Raw genomic sequence first — 17,993 nt, forward strand, 5'->3', positions numbered from 1 at the left:
TGCGCACACCTTTAGGGATCTTCCTCGGTCTCTTTCCACAACGTTTGGGTCCACCTTCCCCCCACATTCGAATCCGTCGAGAATCACTCTCCAGACGAAATTGGGATTCATCTGAGAGAAGAACTAAGGCCTACTGTTCGACCGTCCAGGTGGAATGTTGACGACCCCACTCTAGATGCTCCCCTCTGTGAAGACGCGTCACAGATACAGCTAGTCTCGGACAGTAAAGGCCACTCTGCCGAAGTCTTCTCTGCACCGTTTGCCTCAATACAACGAGTCTTGTGGATGCTGCGAGGTCAGATGCTAGTTGCCGTGCAGTATTAAGGCGGTACCGTTGTATCCTTACAGCCAAATAATGGTCTCTCTTTCTGATGTTACAGATGGTCAGCCCTGCCCTGGTCTTTTGGATACGGTTTCGATCTCTACAAACTGTCGCCACATCCAAGAAACAACAGAACGATTCCAGAATGAGATTTTCACTCTGCAGCGGAGTGTGCGCTGATATGAAACTTCCTGGAAGATTGAAACTGTGCGCCGGACCTTTGCCTTTCGCGGGCAAGTGTTCTACCAACTGAGCTACCAAAGCACGACTCACGCCCCGTCCTCACAGCTTTACTTCTGCCAGTACCTCGTCTACTACCTTCCATACTTGACAGAAGCTCTCCTGCGAACCTTGCGGAAGTAGCACTCCTGAAAGAAAGGATATAGCGGAGACATGACAGCCGCAGCCTAGGGGGATGATTCCAGAATGAGATTTTCACTCTGCAGTGGAGTGTGCGCCGATATGAAACTTCCTGCGAAAGGCAAAGGTCCCGAGTTCGAGTCTCGGTCCGGCACACGGTTTTAATCTGCCAGGAAGTTTCACAACAGAACGATTCATTTATGCCATCGCACCAGTACAGCTTCCGACTGTCTTCCTCCCATGCCCCCTATGCCCCGCCACTGCAGAGTCTGGCAAGTGTCTTCTCTGTGCCATGCTGCACAGTCTGTGGCTGCCTACACAGTGATTGTGGCTTAAGGACCAACTTGTAAACACTACCCTATTTGATGGTTGCCCTGACGTCACCGCGGGGTGCTTGTCCGTTGACCAGAATGCGATCTTCCGTGCAGAGCACGATGTTACGGACATCTGTTGACAGTTAGTAGAATTATACCGTGAGTTAGACACAGGAAGGGGAAATGGTGGCTTGTTGCTTTAATTTTGGACACCACTGTAGGTTCCGGAGGGGAAGATCTTGTAAAGAGAGCCTTTTTACTTCAACACACAACTAATGGCAAAGAGACAGGATAGGAACCTGAGTAGCCATTTAGTGTTCATAGATCTCGAGGAGGCGTATGGCACTGTATCGCTGAAGGAGCTGTTTGAAGTCTTGAGTCATAAGTATACGAGGTGTGGCTAGAAAAAAACCGGACTAGTACTGGTGAAACAATAAAACGAATGCAATCAGGCTGAAAGTCGCGTGGTCTGTCACGTGACTCTCGCTCCGCCTACTGCTCGAGTTTCATCTGCCTCCTGCACTCAGTCTGCCCATGGCGTCTGTTTTAAGTAGTTGACGTTTTGTCTGTGCGTCGGAAAATGTTGAGTGTACAGAAAGAACAGCGTGTTAACATCAAATTTTGTTTCAAACTAGGAAAATCTGCAAGTGAAACGTTTGTAATGTTACAACAAGTGTACGGCGATGATTGTTTATCGCGAACACAAGTGTTTGAGTGGTTTAAACGATTTAAAGATGGGCGCAAAGACACCAGTGATGACACTCGCACTGGCAGACCATTGTCAGCAAAAACTGATGCAAACATTGAAAAAATCGGTAAACTTGTTCGACAAGATCGCCGTTTAACAATCAGAGCAGTGTCTGAGTTAACAGGAGTTGACAAGGAAAGTGTTAGGCAGATTCTTCATGAAAATTTCAACATGAACAAAGTGTGTTCAAAAATGGTTCCAAAGTGTCTCACAATTGAACAGAAGGAACGCCGAAGAATGATTTGTTCTGACATCCAGGAAAACATTGAAAGTGATCCCACCTTCTTACAAAATGTTATTACTTGCGATGAATCGTGGTTTTTTACTTACGATCCCGAAACTAAACGCCAATCGATGCATTGGAAAACTCCTGGTTCTCCACGACAAAAAAAACCACGAATGTCAAAATCGAAATTCAAGGCAATGATGATTGTTTTTTTTGACATCAAAGGGATTGTGCACATTGATTGGGTACCAGAGGGACAAACAGTGAATCAGCATTACTACATTAGCGTCCTGGCTACCCTACGTGAGCGAGTACGGAGAAAACGGAACGATTTGTGGAGAAAAAAGTCATGGATCCTTCACTAAGACAATGCCCCAGCTCACAGTGCGTTGTCAGTGAAGACGTTTTTGGCAAAACACAACATTCCCATCTTAGATCATCCACCCTACTCACCTGATTTGGCCCCCTGTGACTTTTTTCTTTTCCCTAAAGTCAAGTCAGCTTTGAAAGGAACTAGATTTGAGACTGTTGAAGCAGTAAAAGAAAAAGCGACGGAAGTAATGTATGGACTTACCGAAAATGATCTGCAGCATTGCTATGAACACTGGAAAATTCGTATGGAGCGGTGTAGAGACCGAGGAGGAGAGTACATTGAAGGAGATAACATGAAATTGTAAATAATTGTAAATAAATGTTTTTTTTCCAGCATCAGTCCGGTTTTTTTCTAGCCGCACCTCGTACAATAGAAGAAGTATACAAGTTTGGAGAGTGTGTAATCAAAGTCGGGAATAAAATTTCGTCACAGCTCTTCAGAATTACAAAGGGATTATAACAGAGATGCTATTTATCCACTACATTGGTTAAAACACACGTCCAGAAAGCCTTCAACCTGTTGAGCAGGAAATGTTGGAGATAGGGGATTTGGGTATCAAATTATCAATATTTGTACACTTTGTACTTCACAGATAGTTAGGTAAGAGTGTCCAGTGAAGATGATATCCGCATTATGCTAAGAAAATTATTAAAAGAATATGACAGGTGGGGCTTGAAAGTAAATTCTCAAAAGACTGAATGCCTAAGCAGTGGAGAAAATGTAGGAAACTTAACATTAGAAGGCCAGCACACCAAGGCTTGTAAAAAACTTCATGTTTGAGTAGTGTCCTATCGCAGAAAGTAATTGCGATACACAACAATGAGGCCCGCATCTCGTGGTCGTGCGGTAGCGTTCTCGCTTCCCACGCCCGGGTTCCCGGGTTCGATTCCCGGCGGGGTCAGGGATTTTCTCTGCCTCGTGATGGCTGGGTGTTGTGTGCTGTCCTTAGGTTAGTTAGGTTTAAGTAGTTCTAAGTTCTAGGGGACTTACTACCACAGCAGTTGAGTCCCATAGTGCTCAGAGCCATTTGAACCACAACAATGAGTAGCCACGGGAAAACAGGTACCCAGAACTTAAAACCTTTGTTATGCTCTTCTAAGGTAATTTGGAAAGTAAAGAAGATGCTCTATAGAAGTATAGTGGAGCCTGTAACGAACTATGGATGCGACTACTGGGAGCTAGCAAAAGAAAATTGAAACAAACTGAGAGTTGTAGAAATAGACTGGATAAGAAGATTGTGTATAATATCTCAGCGAGGCCACGTAAGAAATACAACGATTAGGCAAATGACACAAACTCAAGAGAGCGTCACAGATAAAACAGAAGGGCAGTTCGCCTAGTACGGACTGAACGCCGGCCTGGGTGGCCGAGCGGTTCTAGGCGCTACAGTCTGGAACCGCGCGACCGCTACAGTCGCAGGTTAGAATCCTGCCTCGGGCATGGGTATGTGTGATGTCCTTACGTTAGTTAGGTTTAAGTAGTTCTAAGTTCTAGGGGACTGATGAACTCAGATGTTAAGTCCCATAGTGCTCAGAGCCATTTGAACCATTTTAACGGACTGAACCGTGATTTATTTTCAAAGAATATTCTTAAGAATTTATTTTATTTACTAGCGATTCATCAAGAACATTAACACATTTAATCACACTATGTAAGCATGGAAGTAGTTGCCAGGGAGTAACTGATGAAATCATAACCAACTTCCTTTTAACAAATGGGAATTTTATTCACTTTAATAGTGCCTAAAAGCTTTTTTTTAAAAGAAACAGATTTAATATTGTAATCAGAAAGCACCCTCGAAATATCAAAGTTACAATTTATTCAGAGGCAGAAAGAAACAAATTTTGACTGTATGATCTTTCGGGCAGAGAACCTTGCCGCTCCCATTTGACACGGCCGTAGTTACGACCGCTCACAACAGGCTCTGAAAGACTACACTGGTGCAAATCTGCAACACACGAGATAACTTTAAACTAAGAGTTTTAACAATTTACACAAGCACACAAACTATGCACCCCCATAGGACGGATGGAAATGGCACAAAACACTAACAATTAAAATATTAACCTTGTCACCGAAGGTGCAACTTAATTTTAACTTCTAAGAAAAGTCTTACGGTGAAAAGTTGGTAAGTTTATATACTAAAATGATCATTTAAAAAAAAGTCCATGAAAAGCAATCTTATATAAAATTCTACAAGGTTGGCCAAACAATATTTAAGATGCTCTACAGTACACAGATACCGCCACTCAAAAACATAGGCAATAATATCAAAGTTTCCAAAGATCAAAACATATTTCAGGTATTAGGCCGTTACACTCCAAGCAATAAATTCGTTAACACACCAAATCAGACAAACATGACAGAGGCAGCTACTAACGTAGGGTAGATTGATAGGGAGATTACCGAACAACCCGAACCGCAGGTTGCTCTAACCCGCCCCTACTCCACAAGGGAAAAACGGACAACCCAATTGATAAACACCCACCTTTCCGCGGGTGGAAAACGGAGAAGAATGGTGGGACGACCTCAAAGCAAAACGGCGGGTGACCTCCACCAAGAAAACAAGTAGAATTTAACAAGAGTAAATCAAACAACATATCACCAATTGCTTAACTTCTAATAAACTGCCATTTCTCAAAAACACCTGGCGCAGCACCCCCAAATCGCTCCCCCGAACCGTCCGCTGCCAGCCGCTTCAACGGACGCAGGAAGGCGCGCCGATCTCCCGTCTCAAGGCGTCGCAGCTCGCACCGACCAGGCCGACGTCGTGGGTTGAGTCCTGTTGCTCTCGTGTCGGCCGCGAAGCCACTACCCTTCGTTATACGGCGCGGCCACTGGACTCACGTGGCGACCTCACATGCGCCGACGCTCAAGGCGGACAAGTCATCTTGTGACCAACCAATCGATCCAACCGCCAATGACCGTTGCCTGAGCAAACTCGAGCAGACTGGCGGCCTAATGCGCAGACTCAGATGCAGGAACTAAGCCCCGACCGGGCGACCACTCGCTGAGTTCTCTTACTGGCGGAGTGCAAAGACTCATTTTGCCGGCTTTAAGGGTTGATCCGAACGACAGACATACTAGCACTCCGAACGACAGACAGACACTAACTGCCTTACAAATGCGGACGAGAGACAGACTAGCAAGCTGGAGATGAGAGACTGACCCAGACTGACCACTGGCGATTTTTTTTTTTTTTTTGGTTGGTGGTGCTGAAGTCTGATCAGCTTCGTTGATTTTTACTTCTGTAGGGAATGGAGGGGTAAAACTTTTCTCTTTATTTATTTATTCTTCTTTCAGCTTTAGTTTGGGCACACAGAAGGGTCCTTTAACTCGCTGCTTTTGGTGTGTGTTTGAAAACATGTGTGTAGAAGTGCTAAAGGACTATATGTCCTTAAATTATAGAGAATTACGTAGGGATATCATTTACGGAGGCTCAAATACTATCGCCTTCGGTACTTTATATTTGTGGTTGCGTAAGGGTTCTACCGTACCTACTGTGGTGAGTTGTGGTGTACTGTCACGTATCATGTCCAACTTCCGAAATAAGGTTCGTGCCTTCTCCTTGACCTTGTCTGAGAGGTAAGATTCGCTTAAGGCTCGATGAATGTCATGATTTCGGATCCACCATTGGGCTCCTGTGATCCATCGTAGGTATCTGCTTTGTACAACCTGTAACTTCTTGTAGTTAGTGGCAGACGTAGTACCCCAAGAGGTCGATCCATACAAAATAGATGGTTCGACTGTGGCATGGTACAACTGGAGTTTCGTGCGTTGGCTGAGGTATGAGATCTTCAGAAGTGGGAGGAGAGCTCCCAGCATTTTGAGGCCAGACGTCTTCTTCTCCATAATGTGATGACTATACAACCGTTTGGCGTCCAGATGCACTCCCAGGGGTTTTACAGTTGTTGCCCAGGGGAGTGGCTGGTCTGATATCCGTAGGCGTTCATTGACGATGGGTCTCTGACGTGTGAAGACAATAACTTTGGTTTTCTTTGCATTGACCGTTATTTTGTTCATGTGGGTCCAGTGGTCCACTAAATCTAGTTGGCGCTGCATCCGTGTGACGAGGTGGTCCATTCTGGTGCCTGCAGTCAGGAGCGCTGTGTCGTCGGCATAGAAACTGGCAGTAACATGTGGCACCATCGGGAGGTCGTTAATATATAAATTAAACAGCAGTGGAGATATGACCGATCCTTGTGGAAGTCCTTCAAGGACAGGCCGTGTTGTTGAATTCTTGTCATCAATGCGAACATATAATCTGCGATCCTGAAGAAAATTGTCGAGAACTTTTAAATAGCAGTCTGGTAGGGGAGTGGTACGTCGGAGCTTGACGATCAAGTTGCGTCGCCACACTTTATCGTAAGCCTTCTCTATATCGAGAAAGACTCCAACAGTATGTCGTTTCTTGTTGAAATTGTCTTGGATAGATTCCGTGATGCGCAGTAGTAACTCAGCCGATAGCTTCGCCTGGGAGCCAAACTGCTCTGGTCGGATGATGTTGTGTGCCACAAGGATGTCCAGCATGCGTTTCAGTATGACACGTTCCAGTACCTTTCCCAGCGTCGGCAGTAAACTTATGGGTCCGTAGCTGTCAGGGTGTGAGAGATCCTTGCCCGGTTTTGGTATTGGCACTATTCTGGCAATCTTCCATGCCTCTGGGAAGTATCCGACCACTGGCGAGCTCATAGCGCCCCTTAAATGCACGTGAACAGGCAACCTTTCGGCTTTCCCACCAGAGGGAGACACCAAAGCTGCGATTGCCACAGCGGCGCCACCGCAAGAAATGGAGGGCGACTGCTTCACACTACGCGGCGCGCTCTTCAAAACAGCAATTTTTACCACGGCTTACGGACATAGAATGCGAATGATAGATGGCAAAGGAGATCTTGATGGACCGTCCTCAGAGAAGAAGGAGAGGAGGAAAGACCGAAGGTTGCCTGGTTAGGTGGGATAAAGGAGGCCATAGGAAAAGGAGAAATATAAGAAGACGACGAAGCACGGGAAGATAAATACCGATGACGAGAGATATGTGGGATGGGGCGCCAGCTGCAGGAACCCACAGGAGAGAGTATGTGTGTTGTGTATGGAACCACAACTGTTCCACGAAATTGGATCAAGAAACAAACGAACCGGGAACAATAGTCTAATGACGTCATGTGGGTAGCAACATCTGGCGTACTAGATCCGTTATAATGACAGAGGAAAATGATACGGCGATTGACTACACAACCGTAAAAAATCAAGAACGCAGACCACCTGACATCGATAAAGTTAATGCAATATTAAAGTTACTGAGATCCCATATTGCCCCTAGCAAGAATGCAAGGTAATTCGTTACGAGCCCAAAACCGCATACAAATGCACTGCCTACAATGGAAACTTAGCAACCGTTCCACGGGGAAAAAAAGAACAATGGCGGAACAAAATGACCAGTTTCTTGCTACAAACGAAAGACGAATGGAGACTTGCGAAGAAACTATGTGGCCAGAAGGTACCGAAATTCCCTCTGCGTGCTCCACGCCTTTTTGCGGACCCTCTGACCACATCAGACACCTTTGCCACGACGTTTTGGGAAGCGAATACCATTCATAAGAGAACGGCTCATGGTTGTAGAAAGAGCATATCAACCCACTACCAACCAAACAGCTGAGTGAATTTGTACCGACGCTCGAATTGTCCCACCAAAAATCAACCACAACATCCGAAATGAGAACCATTGTCAAATTATTCAAAGGTATCGTGAAGGGGAGTACTGCAGAGCCTCCCACCTTAGATGAAGCAATACGACCAGAACAATTTGGATTCCGGTCGAAGGTCTCCACAGAACCGTAAACGTGAGTACACCACTGTCATTGTCTTTCTGGACACTGAGCGTTCTTGCGGCCAACTTGCTCAGGAAAATCCACGTGTCCATGAATATGGCAGACAATTACAACAGGCGTCTCACAGTCCTTACCGAATGACAACACCTAGACACTAAAATTCCTATCGCTGGCCTGTCACAAGAATCAGGGCTGTCTCTTCTCCTGATTGCTTTTTATATGAGCGACATACACAGAGCAGTACAGATGCAAAGCGCCCACCTCACCCATGATACCACCTTGCAGGCCAACAGAATCCGCCTACTCCGACGACAACTCGATCTAACACTCTCTTCCCTGGGGAACCACTGGGAATTGATCAAGGTGGCCCACAGGAATTAAACAATGCAATTGTGCAACTTCTGAGAGGTTCCATGCCCTCTTTTGCATTTCGCCTCTCATTTTCATCTACACTCCTGGAAATGGAAAAAAGAACACATTGACACCGGTGTGTCAGACCCACCATACTTGCTCCGGACACTGCGAGAGGGCTGCACAAGCAATGATCACACGCACGGCACAGCGGACACACCAGGAACCGCGGTGTTGGCCGTCGAATGGCGCTAGCTGCGCAGCATTTGTGCACCGCCGCCGTCAGTGTCAGCCAGTTTGCCGTGGCATACGGAGCTCCATCGCAGTCTTTAACACTGGTAGCATGCCGCGACAGCGTGGACGTGAACCGTATGTGCAGTTGACGGACTCTGAGCGAGGGCGTATAGTGGGCATGCGGGAGGCCGGGTGGACGTACCGCCGAATTGCTCAACACGTGGGGCGTGAGATCTCCACAGTACATCGATGTTGTCGCCAGTGGTCGGCGGAAGGTGCACGTGCCCGTCGACCTGGGACCGGACCGCAGCGACGCACGGATGCACGCCAAGACCGTAGGATCCTACGCAGTGCCGTAGGGGACCGCACCGCCACTTCCCAGCAAATTAGGGACACTGTTGCTCCTGGGGTATCGGCGAGGACCATTCGCAACCGTCTCCATGAAGCTGGGCTACAGTCCCGCACACCGTTAGGCCGTCTTCCGCTCACGCCCCAACATCGTGCAGCCCGCCTCCAGTGGTGTCGCGACAGGCGTGAATGGAGGGACGAATGGAGACGTGTCGTCTTCAGCGATGAGAGTCGCTTCTGCCTTGGTGCCAATGATGGTCGTATGCGTGTTTGGCGCCGTGCAGGTCAGCGCCACAATCAGGACTGCATACGACCGAGGCACACAGGGCCAACGCCCGGCATCATGGTGTGGGGAGCGATCTCCTACACTGGCCGTACACCACTGGTGATCGTCGAGGGGACACTGAATAGTGCACGGTACATCCAAACCGTCATCGAACCCATCGTTCTACCATTCCTAGACCGGCAAGGGAACTTGCTGTTCCAACAGGACAATGCACGTCCGCATGTATCCCGTGCCACCCAACGTGCTCTAGAAGGTGTAAGTCAACTACCCTGGCCAGCAAGATCTCCGGATCTGTCCCCCATTGAGCATGTTTGGGACTGGATGAAGCGTCGTCTCACGCGGTCTGCACGTCCAGCACGAACGCTGGTCCAACTGAGGCGCCAGGTGGAAATGGCATGGCAAGCCGTTCCGCAGGACTACATCCAGCATCTCTACGATCGTCTCCATGGGAGAATAGCAGCCTGCATTGCTGCGAAAGGTGGATATACACTGTACTAGTGGCGACATTGTGCATGCTCTGTTGCCTGTGTCTATGTGCCTGTGGTTCTGTCAGTGATCATGTGATGTATCTGACCCCAGGAATGTGTCAATAAAGTTTCCCCTTCCTGGGACAATGAATTCACGGTGTTCTTATTTCAATTTCCAGGAGTGTATGTCTGGAGTACAGCATTGGATGGTGGTGAAACATGGACTGTGAGAAAACCGAAACAGAAGAGAATCGAAGCAGTTGAGATGTTGTGCAACAGAAGAATGTTGAAAATTAGGTGGACTGATAAAGTAAGGGGTGAGGAGGTTCTGTGCTGAATAGGAGAAGAAAGGAATATGTGGAAAACGCTGATAAGGGGAAGGGACAGGATTATAGGACATCTGTCAAGACATGAGGGAATGACTTCCATGCTACTAGAGGGAGCTGTAGAGGGCGAAAACTGCAGAGGACAGAGATTGGAATACATCCAGCAAATAATTGAGGAGGTAGGTTGCAAGTTCTACTCTGAGATGAAGAGGTTGGCACAGGAGAGGAAATCGTGCCGGATAGCATCAAACCATTCAGAAGATACACGAAAAAAAAAATTCTTTTTCCAAACACTGCTGAATATTCCTCCTAAATAAATGAGGATGCTGTAGGAAAGTTCTTTCTCCTCTCTCAGTATCAAAGGGACGTAATAATAGTTCGTTCGTCAGACATGTTACAACTGTGGATCTGGTACATACTACTGAATCAAGACTGGGAGACATGGTTGTTATTTACAGTTTCTAAAACCATCAAAAATTTTGCCTCTCCCGTAGATTTTTACTGGTATGTTAAGAATATTGGGGGGGGGGGGGGGGGGGGAATCTAGTGTGAGTAATTCTGATAATCCAAAGGAGAGGCCTGACTGTTGGTTGATAGATATCTAAAGGCTGTAACGTGTCGTCCAGGCGTATATTGGGAGGTTGAAAGGATAGCGAACCTGTATGACCAAAACTGCTTCCTTCTTTAGCCGGAATGTTGTTTTCCGTCATCGATACAAATAATCGTCATCCTGTATTTCGCATACAAAAGATCACACGTGAAGGAGAGAAGTGGTAAATACTATGACAGACGGATGTGAGATCTGAAACACAACATTCCAGGGAGTCAAGGAGGATATGGGTGACGTGTAGAGTCACACATATTGCTAAATAAAATATGGCGTTTCAGTCTTCGATCGCTATTCTTTATTTTCAGTTACCGGTTTCGGGCTAGCCGCCCATCTTCAGATCATATATTGTAGTTACAGAGTAACTTGTCCGTACAGAACACTTGGTTCGCTGTCATAACTTTAGTTATGGTAAGGAGAAATGCCTAAATAACACCTCCTGCAAGAAGACTATGTCCGTACGTGAATCATAAATGAACTGACGCAGCGAAGCTAATTGCAATTCTGATTCCACACGGTTAACATTTAAGAACAGGAGGGATGTTGGAGATAACTTCTTCGCCACTCACCGTACCACGGACGGGAGGTGTCGTAGCATCGAGACGAGCAGGGGACACAGTCGATACGGAGGAGGTTGGCGCAGAAGGCACAGCCAAATCCTAACCATCATCATTCGAGTGCGACGTCGCATGTTTGTCACCGTTACATGTTCTGTCCTGGGGCAGTAGGATTCTGAACCTGTCGCAAGGGGAAAGACGGAAATTCATTGACACGATTATCAGAATTGACTGTTTGTTCACTATAATCCGAAGGAGAAGTAGGTCCGACGGTGGTAGTGGAAGGAACAAGATCAGCAACCGTCAATTTGCGACGATGCACTAATGATGGCTTTAATACAAAAACACCCCGCGGACAATTACACCGAACGTGCTCTTTCATTACATAGGAAGCAGGTTCCCTCTTGACGAGTATAGATGACATGGACGCGGTAACCACATACTTGTAAATGTGATGGTATATTGCGATTGACGTGCATTTCCACGGAATGAATTCCACTATAATACTGTAATCTGTGGTGAGTAGACCAGCATTCACGACGGACGTTTTTCACGTTACCATAAGGAGTCAATATGTCCAACTTCCGTTGGGAGGTTCGACACTTGAACATTGGTATATTCGAATTCAGCATCTGCGAGTGACACCATACTAACGGAATTCTTGAACGGGACTTGAGAACCATGTCGCGACAGTAATCTTTCAACATAAAGGGGACCCGTAAATTTCACGTAAAACACGTACTCGTCTGCATCAAAATAAGCGGTGTGGACCTGATCAGAGTTCACGTGAATTGCATCGACGACCGAGTGGTGGATTACTAGAGACACGGGCTGCACGTTTCGCGTTGTTTTATCGAAAGTAAAGCTCAAAGTACCTTTTTCGTAGAACACACGTGGAAACCGTGGTAGCCATAGAGGAGCGGCCGACGCCGCTTGAAGCAGACGAACAAAAACAGACAGGGGCTACGACTCACTCGGCAGGCAGAACAACACTAACGAGGAAAACTTCACACAAGCGACGCTGCGGCAAGTGACATAAACAAGAACCTTTCCGTTCGGCGGTCGAAGCGTAACTGCACTTGCACACAATACACGGGACACAGTGTCATCGCAAATGCACGCGCTATCTGGACACACCTCACGGCCGATATACATTCCCAGCGAACGCCACCTGTCCACAGTCCCTGTACATTATACTCCTGTTCGCTACTCCGAGATCCCCAATGGAGGCGAGACGTGTGATGTTTAAAGCTTTCCCGGCGTACTGATTGTTCCATAAAAACACGGGAGAACTGCCGGATATCAGTAACTTCCTGCCACGATATTTCGGCGCAGAGTCTTCTGGCCATCTTCAGGTGAATGCCACTGTAGTAGTACTGGCGAGTACGCTTTTTTTTTCCTTTATTGTGTTTCAATTCCCCATCGGGGCGGGCTGGCAGCAGCATAGGCGCTGCTCTTCAGCCGAAAGCCAGTACAAAACAATAGAAGACATTGAAAAACAGCAATGGAGAGAATAAGGTGAACATAGATATAAAAAAAAGGGGGAACAGCATGGAAGACAAAACAAAACAAAACGGGGTGACTGTAAAATGGAGATAACAAAAAAAAACTGTTTAAAAGTAGCGCATATAAAAAGCCACACACGGCGACGGTTAAAAGAACACAAGGCACAGTATGACAGGAGCATAAAAGTAGCGACGGATGGCATAGAACATAACGTAACACTGACGGCGAATCTCAAGGCAGGACACAATTAAAATCACATCTCTTGACGCACACGAGGAACAGCACGAAACACAACACTGATGTGGCACACTGATGATGAGCAATACAGAGGATCTGCCAGGCGCTAGGAGATGAGGGAGACCTGGAGAAGGGAGGGAGTGGAAGAGACGGGGGAGGTGAGCAGGGGGCGCACGGGAGAGGGCCAGGTAGAGTGAGAAGGAGAGAGGCAGGTATGGGGTGCAGGGTCTCAGGGGTGGGGGGACGGAGGGAAATCCGCTCTGGGAGAAGAAGGAAAGAGGAAAGGGGGCCCTGGGGAGGGGGGGGGGGAACAAGGCCAAGTTATAGTTGGAAGGAAGGGTAGATGTCACGGCGAAGTTCGTCATCCGGGAGGGGGAGGCGTTGGAAATTGCCCTGATGAAGGAGATGGAGGGTGTGGAGGTGGAGAGAGGGAGGGATACAGCGATAGAGGCGCGGCAACGGGCGGGGGGTGGAGAGGAAGGTGGAAACCAGAGGGTGGGGGGGATCAAGTCTGCGAACAATGTAGAGGATGCGGAGATGTTGGAGGAACAGGAGGAGGTGGGGGAAGGGGATCAGTTCATACAGGAGCCGTGTGGGGGAAGGAAGGCGGATACGGAAGGCAAGGCGGAGCGCATGGCGTTCAAGGATTTGGAGGGCCTTGTAAAAGCGGGTGGGGGCGGAAATCCAGGCCACGCTGGCATAACAGAGGATAGGACGGATGAGGGATTTGTAGGCGTGGCGGATGGTAGAAGAATGCAATCCCCTGGTCCGGCCAGACAGGAGTTTCAGAAGGCGGAGGCGGGAATGGGCTTTCTGCTGGATGGTCAGGAGATGAGGGGTCCAGGTGAGGTGTCGGTTAAGGGTGAGGCCAAGGTATTTCAGGGTGGGGGTGAGTTGGATAGGACGACCATAAAGGGTGAGGTAGAAATCATGGAGGCGAAAGGAGCGAGTGGTGCGACCTATGATGATTGCCTGGGTTTTGGAGGGGTTGAGACGGAGGAACCACTGGTTACACCAAGTGGTGAACTGGTTAAGGTGGGTTTGGAGGGTATGTTGAGACCGTTGAAGGGTAGGATAGAGAGCAAGGAAGGCGGTGTCATCAGCATACTGGAGGGGGTGGCTTGGGCATATCAGCTGTATACAAGAGATAAAGGAGAGGGGAGAGGACTGAACCCTGGGGGACGCCAGCTGTGGGATAAAAGATACGGGAATTGGTGTTGTGGAGGGTGACATAGGAAGGACGGTGCGAGAGGAAGGAAGCGACCAGATGGACAAAATTGATAGGCAGGGCGTAGGTTTGGAGTTTAAAGAGGAGACCTGGATGCCATACACGGTCATAGGCATTTTGGAGGTCAAGGGAAACAAAAATGGCGGAGCGGTGGGAGTTGAGCTGGAGGGACAGAAGGTGAACAAGGTGGAGGAGTTGGTCGTCAGCAGAGAAGGAGGGTTGGAAGCCACACTGGGTAAGGGGGAGGAGGTGGTGTTGAAAAAGGTGCTGATGGATACGGCGGGAGAGGATGGATTCAAGGACCTTACTGAAGACGGAGGTGAGGCAGATGGGACGATAGGAAGAGGCCGCAGAAGGGGGTTTGTTGGGTTTGAGGAATAAGAGGATGTGGGAGGTCTTCCACAGGTCAGGGTAGAAGCCAGTAGAGAGGACGACATTATAGAGATGGGCGAGGACAGTCAGGAAGGAATAGGGGCTTTCTCGAAGGTGACGGTAGGTGACACAGTCGTGACCAGGGGCTGTGTTGCGTTTGGACCGGAGGATAAGTTTAATGTCTTGTGCCGTGATGGGAGTGTTTATGTTGGAGGGGGGCAACTGCCCCAAGTACTGGAGACTAGGAGCAAGTGGAGCGACTGAGGTATCGGCACGTTCCATGACGGTGGGGAAAAGAGAATAATCAAAGTGGGGATCATCGGGGATGGAGAAGACCTCGGAAAGGTGGGAAGCGAAGTGGTTGGCCTTACTGAGGTTGTCAGGAAGGGGGCGATCGTTATGGAGAAGGGGGTAGCTGGGAGCAGAAAGGGAACCAGTAAGACGTTGGAAGGCGGACCAGTACTTGGAGGAGTTGATAGGGAGGGTGGCGTTGAGTCATGTGCAGGTCTGGCGCCAGTCTCGGCGTTTCGTTGCTGTAATAAGGTTCCGTACGTGTCGCTGTATTTGCCGGTGGCGTTGGAGTGTATCCCTGTCACGAGTGCGCAGGAAGGAGCGATAGAGGCGGCGGGATTCGTGGAGGAGGAGGACAGCCCGCGGAGGGAGAGTGGGACGGTGTGGTTGGATGGTCTTAGTAGGAACATGGGCCTCCACGGCGTCAGTAATTACCTTCGGAAGGAAGGAAGAGGCGTGGATGATGTCGTCAGGATGGCGATAGGTAAGAGGGTGGCTTTCGACCTGGGTGGAGATGAAATCCCGGTAGGCATCCCAGTTGGCATGGCGATAGTCATGGACGACCTTGGGAGGGGGTGCAAGGTGCGGAGCCGGAGGGGGGCGGTGAGCAGACGTTATGGTGAGAAGGACAGGAAGGTGATCGCTACCTGTGGGGTCAAGGACGGCGACAGTGATACGCCCAAGGAGGTTGGCGGAGGCAATGACAACATCAGGGGTGGTGTTACTTTCGGGTCGGGTGTGCTGGGGAAGGGGAACAAGGTCACCTTGGATCGTGGAGAGGAACTGATGCCACTGCCGAAGGGCAGCAGGAGTGCGGCTATGAATGTTGAGGTCGGCGGCAATCACATAGGTGGAGAAGGTGCGGTCAATATGTGAGACGAAGTCATAAGGAAGATGAGCAGTGGAGCGGACATAGATCGTGGCACAGGTAATGGTGAGGGAGGGGAAGAAGACGCTAAGGATAAGGTGTTCAGTGGGGTCATTGAGGAGAGGTTGTGGCCAGACGGGGATATGCTTAAGGTGGCCAATCGCGACTCCACCCTGCGCACGAGGACCAGGAGCGTCAGTGCGGTGGAGGATATAGGGGGAGGTGCGGATAGAATGGTGAGGCTGGAGAAAGGTTTCGTTCAAGAGGAAGGTGTCGACCTGGTGGTGGGAGAGGGTGTGCATGAGGAGGTATTTGTTGGAGCAGAAGGAGCAGATGTTCTAGAAGAGGATGCGAGGCTCGTGCCGCGCCATGACGGGAAGGAGGGGGGGAAGAGAGGGAAGGGAAGAGACTTAAACTAGGGTGTCGAGACGGGTGAAGGTGAAGTGGGCTTGGTTGTGGGAGTAAGTGGCGAAGGTGTTCAGGTGGAAAACGGAGCAAGCAGCAAGGGATATTTGGTGGAAGGTGTGGGGGCGCTGAAAAGGGTGAATGTTTTGGAGGACAACGGTAATGAACCGGATGACGTCCTCGGCTGTGGGGGGTGGACGGAGGGAATTGTTGGGATGGACAGGGGGATCGACGGGACGAACTGGGACTGTAAGTTCAGGGGTGGCTGGAGGGGGTTTAGCTTTACACTTGTGGGAGTAAGTGGGATGGGGGCCATTGCAGGTATTACAGGAAGGAGGAGCATCGAGGTTGGGGCAGTTCTTAAGAAAGTGGGAGGCCTTGCAATGGGGACAGGTGGGGGGTTTCTGCAGTTGGGAGTCAGGTGGTCATTGTACATCAGGCACCGCTGGCAACGGTAGGATTGGGGAGGGGATTTGGAGGATTCAACAGGGTGGCGACGGTGGTATATCAGGGCACCCTGGGTGAAGAGATGGTCTATGGACGGGGCGGACTCAGAGAATACCTGCATGAGGTAGGTAGGGCCAGAGGCATTGTGGATACGGCGGGCCGAGCGGATTTCCAAGTCCGGGTGGGAGTTCAGTTCGACCAACACCTCATCCTGGGCTGAGCTTGGTGATCACAGCGGTGTAGGTGGGGGGGCGACGGGGAGGCTGGGGCTGACGAGGAGTGGAAGCGGAAAGGAAGGGTGTCAGAGAGGCGTGGGGGCCAAATATAACTCGTGGAAGTTTTTGCAGGAGGTCTGTGTGAAAGGATGGGGACGGGGACTTGATAAGGACTGAGTCCCTGCGGGGAATGAGTTGGGAGATGGGAGCACCAGGCAAGTACTTTCGTATTTCCTTGGTGAGGGTACGAGCATCGAGGAACTTAGGATCGGAAGTTGACAGGACAAAGGTGTGGAGGGTGGGGGCCAAGGGATGGTTGGCAGGAGGAGGGGTGGTGTCCATGGTGACGGCAGGGGGAGGGGGAGGTGGTGTTGATTTTTTGTGGGAAGTGGCGGGAGCAGAGTCGGGAAGGACGCGCTTTTGGGGTTTTTTGGAGACAGGAGGCTGGGAGGAGGGGAGAGGGACGGGGAGGAGAGGGAGGTGGCGGGTGGCAGATCCCAGTGGCGTAGTGGAGGCACCGGGAGAAGCAGCTGGTTCAGTGGTGGCGATGGTGGCTCGGCGCGACATGATGCGTGCAGGAGACGCAGAAGACGAAGCGACGGGGTCGGCTAGAGACGGGAAGCCAACCACCTGAGGGGCGGCAGCAGAGGCGGCAACAGAGGCGTACGTGAGGGCAGGGGTAGGAGTGGGAGCTGTTGAGGATGTAGAGGATGGAGGAAGGGTGTAGAGGTGCGGGTATACAGCAGGGGAGGAGATAGGGGCATGGGTAAGTGGGGGAAGGGAAGGGGAGGTGAAAGGAGGGAGGCCAGGGGCGGCACTCCAGGAAGTGACTGTGGGAGAGGGGGAGGGGGAGGTGTAGATGACGGTAGAGGTGGGAGTACTCATTGCAGACGAACGGCAGCGAACAGACGGACGGACACCAGGCGGCAGCGGCAGGCGGCGGCGAGCACCGGCAGGCGGCGAGCACCGGCAGGCGGCGAGCACCGGCAGGCGGCGAGCACCGGCAGGCGGCGACGGCGAGGACCGGCAGGTGGCGACCAGGCGGCGGCGGCGAGCACCGGCAGGCGGCGACCAAAC

At 49.9% G+C, this 17,993-nt stretch overlaps 1 protein-coding gene across 1 annotated transcript in view; it reads right to left on the reverse strand.

Annotated features, from left to right (window-relative positions):
- Window positions 1-17,993, reverse strand: part of LOC126188789 (basic proline-rich protein-like) — a 39,060-nt gene that overhangs the window by 18,694 nt on the left and 2,373 nt on the right. The window lies entirely within an intron of this gene.

The sequence above is a fragment of the Schistocerca cancellata genome, chromosome 5 (assembly GCF_023864275.1).
Source record: "Schistocerca cancellata isolate TAMUIC-IGC-003103 chromosome 5, iqSchCanc2.1, whole genome shotgun sequence".
In the NCBI taxonomy this organism is placed as follows: Eukaryota; Metazoa; Arthropoda; class Insecta; order Orthoptera; family Acrididae; genus Schistocerca; species Schistocerca cancellata.